This window comes from Schistocerca americana, unplaced genomic scaffold (assembly GCF_021461395.2).
Source record: "Schistocerca americana isolate TAMUIC-IGC-003095 unplaced genomic scaffold, iqSchAmer2.1 HiC_scaffold_112, whole genome shotgun sequence".
NCBI classification, from domain to species: Eukaryota; Metazoa; Arthropoda; class Insecta; order Orthoptera; family Acrididae; genus Schistocerca; species Schistocerca americana.
In genome coordinates, this window is record NW_025725176.1 from 232,501 (window position 1) to 240,000 (window position 7,500).

General features: G+C 51.7%; 1 non-coding gene across 1 annotated transcript in view; it reads left to right on the forward strand.

The window, feature by feature from the left end:
* Positions 1–5,811: 5,811 nt before the first annotated feature.
* The window catches only part of LOC124560823, a 1,910-nt gene continuing 221 nt past the window's right edge, over positions 5,812–7,500 (forward strand). Inside the window, exon 1 of the ribosomal RNA XR_006969333.1 lies at positions 5,812–7,500. This exon is cut by the window's right edge and continues 221 nt beyond it. This is a non-coding gene — a ribosomal RNA (small subunit ribosomal RNA).

A 7,500-nucleotide genomic window follows, 5' to 3' on the forward strand; every position in this document is an offset into this window, starting at 1 on the left:
TCACTCCACCTGCACCCGTTCGTGCCCCACCCCAACCGCCCAACCCGCAACTCCAGCGGATGAACGGCGGACTTTGCTCGCACGCGCAATGTGCAATCCACCCCTATAACGTGCGTTTCATGAAGAGTTATGTCCAATATGCGACATTCCCGCTGTCCCTATACATGAGCTGCGAGCTGTACCACTTACGAGCTACAGACGCGATCGCGTTGCTCTCTGTACGAATGCAGATGCTCAGCGGTCAGCTAGGAGGCGCTCCATCCATGTCGGTACCGGTGAGCGTTGCACTCGCAGTCGCAAAAACGTACGGCAAGTATATTACTCGGAAGAGTCAATGACAGTCCAAGCCCCCCTGCGTGGGAAGAGTCTTTCTAGGCCATGACCCACCGGAAGGGCGCAGCGTCCCCCACCCCAGACATGTGACGTCACACTATCGGTATTGACGACTAGACTGATTCCTTATAATCATTTGCCATACACCGGTGGAAGCTGCCGAGACGAGTAACTACATGGCGGCCTCGCCGTGTCACTAATGTACAGAGATACAACAGTTTCGACTGGAACCGGATGAAACGTATACACGGCGCTGATTAGTAATAGATAGAGCCATCAAAATACAGATAATGTATACAACTGTCCGTATACATGCTGAAAGACTCTGCTCACAATCACAACCACACGTCAGCCAGACACTCTTATCACGCACTACTCTCTGCCTGTAACAGGCACAGAGACAATATGTAAGCACCAGCATGGAACAACACCCAGTGCATCCTCTCCGCCACATTAGACTATCCACACTATCATAACCAGACCGGGAGGTCCACTCACAAAACAGAATATCCCACCCTTCCGACAACCACCATTGCTCAGCTAAGCCACCAACACCCACACATGTCCTACACAGGGGTACACCCAACATCACAATACTGCCTCCTGTCACAGCACACAAACAATGGCAGGAATGAAAGACACAGGTCTGCCACAAGCATGGAATCAGAGCGCCGCCTGTTATGAGCCAAAGGTGCACCCTGACGTGGCAAATCAGATGATGCCGCAGTCATTTACTTACGATAATCACAATCAACAAACCGGCCCCCCCCCCCCCCCCCAAAACACCTTTCCTTACAACAATGTGTACCTTAACCTAACCCGTATTGTGCCTTAACCTAACCCGTATTGTGCCTTAACCTAACCCGTATTGTGCCTTAACCTAACCCGTATTGTCCCTTAACCTAACCCGTATTGTGCCTTAACCTAACCCGTATTGTGCCTTAACCTAACCCGTATTGTGCCTTAACCTAACCCGTATTGTGCCTTAACCTAACCCGTATTGTGCCTTAACCTAACCCACGTTGTGCCTTAACCTAACCCACGTTGTGCCTTAACCTAACCCACGTTGTGCCTTAACCTAACCCACGTTGTGCCTTAACCTAACCCACGTTGTGCCTTAACCTAACCCACGTTGTGCCTTAACCTAACCCACGTTGTGCCTTAACCTAACCCGTATTGTGCCTTAACCTAACCCGTATTGTGCCTTAACCTAACCCGTATTGTGCCTTAACCTAACCCGTATTGTGCCTTAACCTAACCCGTATTGTGCCTTAACCTAACCCGTATTGTGCCTTAACCTAACCCGTATTGTGCCTTAACCTAACCCGTATTGTGCCTTAACCTAACCCGTATTGTGCCTTAACCTAACCCACGTTGTGCCTTAACCTAACCCACGTTGTGCCTTAACCTAACCCACGTTGTGCCTTAACCTAACCCACGTTGTGCCTTAACCTAACCCACGTTGTGCCTTAACCTAACCCACGTTGTGCCTTAACCTAACCCACGTTGTGCCTTAACCTAACCCACGTTGTGCCTTAACCTAACCCACGTTGTGCCTTAACCTAACCCATATTGTGCCTTAACCTAACCCATATTGTGCCTTAACCTAACCCATATTGTGCCTTAACCTAACCCATATTGTGCCTTAACCTAACCCATATTGTGCCTTAACCTAACCCATATTGTGCCTTAACCTAACCCATATTGTGCCTTAACCTAACCCATATTGTGCCTTAACCTAACCCATATTGTGCCTTAACCTAACCCATATTGTGCCTTAACCTAACCCATATTGTGCCTTAACCTAACCCATATTGTGCCTTAACCTAACCCATATTGTGCCTTAACCTAACCCATATTGTGCCTTAACCTAACCCGTATTGTGCCTTAACCTAACCCGTATTGTGCCTTAACCTAACCCGTATTGTACCTTAACCTAACCCGTATTGTGCCTTAACCTAACCCGTATTGTGCCTTAACCTAACCCGTATTGTGCCTTAACCTAACCCGTATTGTGCCTTAACCTAACCCGTATTGTGCCTTAACCTAACCCGTATTGTGCCTTAACCTAACCCGTATTGTGCCTTAACCTAACCCGTATTGTGCCTTAACCTAACCCGTATTGTGCCTTAACCTAACCCGTATTGTGCCTTAACCTAACCCGTATTGTGCCTTAACCTAACCCGTATTGTGCCTTAACCTAACCCGTATTGTGCCTTAACCTAACCCGTATTGTGCCTTAACCTAACCCACGTTGTGCCTTAACCTAACCCACGTTGTGCCTTAACCTAACCCACGTTGTGCCTTAACCTAACCCACGTTGTGCCTTAACCTAACCCACGTTGTGCCTTAACCTAACCCACGTTGTGCCTTAACCTAACCCACGTTGTGCCTTAACCTAACCCACGTTGTGCCTTAACCTAACCCACGTTGTGCCTTAACCTAACCCACGTTGTGCCTTAACCTAACCCATATTGTGCCTTAACCTAACCCATATTGTGCCTTAACCTAACCCATATTGTGCCTTAACCTAACCCATATTGTGCCTTAACCTAACCCATATTGTGCCTTAACCTAACCCATATTGTGCCTTAACCTAACCCATATTGTGCCTTAACCTAACCCATATTGTGCCTTAACCTAACCCATATTGTGCCTTAACCTAACCCATATTGTGCCTTAACCTAACCCATATTGTGCCTTAACCTAACCCATATTGTGCCTTAACCTAACCCATATTGTGCCTTAACCTAACCCATATTGTGCCTTAACCTAACCCATATTGTGCCTTAACCTAACCCATATTGTGCCTTAACCTAACCCATATTGTGCCTTAACCTAACCCATATTGTGCCTTAACCTAACCCATATTGTGCCTTAACCTAACCCATATTGTGCCTTAACCTAACCCATATTGTGCCTTAACCTAACCCATATTGTGCCTTAACCTAACCCATATTGTGCCTTAACCTAACCCATATTGTGCCTTAACCTAACCCATATTGTGCCTTAACCTAACCCATATTGTGCCTTAACCTAACCCATATTGTGCCTTAACCTAACCTATATTGCGCCTTAACCTAACCCATGTTGCGCCTTAACCTAACCTATGTTGCGCCTTAACCTAACCTATGTTGCGCCTTAACCTAACCTACGTTGCGCCTTAACCTAACCTATATTGCGCCTTAACCTAACCTATATTGCGCCTTAACCTAACCTATATTGCGCCTTAACCTAACCTATATTGCGCCTTAACCTAACCTATATTGCGCCTTAACCTAACCTATATTGCGCCTTAACCTAACCTACGTTGCGCCTTAACCTAACCCACGTTGCGCCTTAACCCAACCCACGTTGCGCCTTAACCCAACCCACGTTGCGCCTTAACCCAACCCACGTTGGGCCTTAACCCAACCCACGTTGCGCCTTAACCCAACCCACGTTGGGCCTTAACCCAACACACGTTGGGCCTTAACCCAACACACGTTGGGCCTTAACCCAACACACGTTGGGCCTTAACCCAACACACGTTGGGCCTTAACCCAACACACGTTGGGCCTTAACCCAACACACGTTGGGCCTTAACCCAACACACGTTGGGCCTTAACCCAACACACGTTGGGCCTTAACCCAACACACGTTGGGCCTTAACCCAACACACGTTGGGCCTTAACCCAACACACGTTGGGCCTTAACCCAACACACGTTGGGCCTTAACCCAACACACGTTGGGCCTTAACCCAACACACGTTGGGCCTTAACCCAACACACGTTGGGCCTTAACCCGCTCTGTAATTGTCATACGACGCGTTAAATTAGTGTAGTGTTGCCTAACTGCAACCCCCGCAATATAGTTTGCTACTCGCACTGCCTGGTCCCCAGTGTATCGCTTCATGTTAAACACCTTGCAGCGATACACTGTAATGTGGATGGCAGCAGGACGTACATGCTCAATGCCCTTCGCAGTTGTTCATTGGCATTCGCATGGCGAAGCACTTAGCCTACGCTGTGGTACGGCCTGTGTCAACTGTCCGCTGATGTTGTACGTCCAAATCACACACTGTACTGCACATTGGTCCTCATGTACTGAATGATACATCGTGGTACATGTGACCGTACAACGACTGCGCCAACAACGGCGAACCATGCGGTCCAACTGTTGTGCACTCAGCTATGTGTCGTCTCCCTATAAGAGCCGGATTGCAGTGTGGTATGCCCTGGATGGCGATCAGCATGAGCCGTCTGTTGATGTAGTGGCGCGTGTTGTCAGACGTAGTCGTCTCTTCTCACACACCGTGACAGCATGGTGCACTGCGTTCCACATCTGCGACATGCGACAGAGGCCGGTTGACAGTCGTTCGCGCAATGGACATCGCATACGTACGGGGGCCACCTTCCACGTGTTCGCGAAGCGTGCACATGTTGTTGCGTGTATGTGGGCAGACATAGTGTGTCGTGACACCTGACACAGGCATGCAACAATCGTTGAATTTGCAAATGGCGATGGACGTCTACGTTTGCTGGTGACGTTACGCAAATGAACAACTGGTAAACCGTTGTGGTGCGGTTGTTCTCGCTAGAGGTGAATCAGTGATGGCGACGATCGGTTGAGCTACCAACCGGTTGTTTCAGCGATACCCACCATGCCCACGAACGTGAATGGCATGTGGGTGTGAAGCGATACGCGGCGGTGGCTGGGTGGGACCGTCCCCGGCCGGTGAGGGGGGGCCTCCCGGCGTGCTGGCCGCGCGGTGCGTGGGCGCACGCGCTACAGCCGGCTGGTGGGGGCGGCCAGTGGCAGGCGCGCCGGCCGACGGAGGCGGCAGGCGGCGCAGCTGCGCGCCGGCGCACCCTGCACGCGGCGCCGTGCGGCCAAAGTAGGTCCTCGCGGGCCCGGTGCGAAGCGCGGTGGACATCTGCAGTGTGCTGGTCCGATTGAGGACTGTGTGCGCTGAGGATGCGCCGCCGCCCGGCGCTCGGCGCCGCGACGCCGTCTGCTGCTCGGTCGCCTCTGCGGTTCTCGCAGGTGGTTTGTATCGCAGCTGTGCGGACGTGTTGGCGCGTGCGCTGTGCTGGGAGAGTTCGCTTCGGCACCCAAGTGGGGCTTTTGTCCTTCTGTGGCGCTGGCGTTGGAGCTGCCGGCCACCGTAGGTGGCGCGTGTTGTCTCCCGCCGGCAATGCCACGACAGCACGCTCCCGGGCCTCTGTCGGCAGCGGCAAGCTCAGTTGGGAGCACGGGTGGTCGCACCTAAAGCGTCTACTCGCCAAACTCCGGGCGATTGCGCCTCTCTCGAACCCGACCAAGTACTTAGGACGGCGCTGCGCGCCGCCGGGACCTGAGAGGGTTTCGAGGTGTATCGTGCAGGGGAGCTCAGCCTCCTCCTGTTTGCAGAATAATTGAGCGGACGCTTGCGTGTTCGCGCGGGCCCCCGGGACACACTCCCGGGCGGCCGGCTGCTCAGCTCTAGTTGACGCAGCTCCCTGGTTGATCCTGCCAGTAGTCATATGCTTGTCTCAAAGATTAAGCCATGCATGTCTCAGTACAAGCCGCATTAAGGTGAAACCGCGAATGGCTCATTAAATCAGTTATGGTTCCTTAGATCGTACCCACGTTACTTGGATAACTGTGGTAATTCTAGAGCTAATACATGCAAACAGAGTCCCGACCAGAGATGGAAGGGACGCTTTTATTAGATCAAAACCAATCGGTCGGCTCGTCCGGTCCGTTTGCCTTGGTGACTCTGAATAACTTTGGGCTGATCGCACGGTCCTCGTACCGGCGACGCATCTTTCAAATGTCTGCCTTATCAACTGTCGATGGTAGGTTCTGCGCCTACCATGGTTGTAACGGGTAACGGGGAATCAGGGTTCGATTCCGGAGAGGGAGCCTGAGAAACGGCTACCACATCCAAGGAAGGCAGCAGGCGCGCAAATTACCCACTCCCGGCACGGGGAGGTAGTGACGAAAAATAACGATACGGGACTCATCCGAGGCCCCGTAATCGGAATGAGTACACTTTAAATCCTTTAACGAGTATCTATTGGAGGGCAAGTCTGGTGCCAGCAGCCGCGGTAATTCCAGCTCCAATAGCGTATATTAAAGTTGTTGCGGTTAAAAAGCTCGTAGTTGGATTTGTGTCCCACGCTGTTGGTTCACCGCCCGTCGGTGTTTAACTGGCATGTATCGTGGGACGTCCTGCCGGTGGGGCGAGCTGAAGGCGTGCGACGCGCCTCGTGCGTGCTCGTGCGTCCCGAGGCGGACCCCGTTGCAATCCTACCAGGGTGCTCTTGAGTGAGTGTCTCGGTGGGCCGGCACGTTTACTTTGAACAAATTAGAGTGCTTAAAGCAGGCAAGCCCGCCTGAATACTGTGTGCATGGAATAATGGAATAGGACCTCGGTTCTATTTTGTTGGTTTTCGGAACCCGAGGTAATGATTAATAGGGACAGGCGGGGGCATTCGTATTGCGACGTTAGAGGTGAAATTCTTGGATCGTCGCAAGACGAACAGAAGCGAAAGCATTTGCCAAGTATGTTTTCATTAATCAAGAACGAAAGTTAGAGGTTCGAAGGCGATCAGATACCGCCCTAGTTCTAACCATAAACGATGCCAGCCAGCGATCCGCCGCAGTTCCTCCGATGACTCGGCGGGCAGCCTCCGGGAAACCAAAGCTTTTGGGTTCCGGGGGAAGTATGGTTGCAAAGCTGAAACTTAAAGGAATTGACGGAAGGGCACCACCAGGAGTGGAGCCTGCGGCTTAATTTGACTCAACACGGGAAACCTCACCAGGCCCGGACACCGGAAGGATTGACAGATTGATAGCTCTTTCTTGATTCGGTGGGTGGTGGTGCATGGCCGTTCTTAGTTGGTGGAGCGATTTGTCTGGTTAATTCCGATAACGAACGAGACTCTAGCCTGCTAACTAGTCGCGTGACATCCTTCGTGCTGTCAGCGATTACTTTTCTTCTTAGAGGGACAGGCGGCTTCTAGCCGCACGAGATTGAGCAATAACAGGTCTGTGATGCCCTTAGATGTTCTGGGCCGCACGCGCGCTACACTGAAGGAATCAGCGTGTCTTCCTAGGCCGAAAGGTCGGGGTAACCCGCTGAACCTCCTTCGTGCTAGGGATTGGGGCTTGCAATTGTTCCCCATGAACGAGGAATTCCC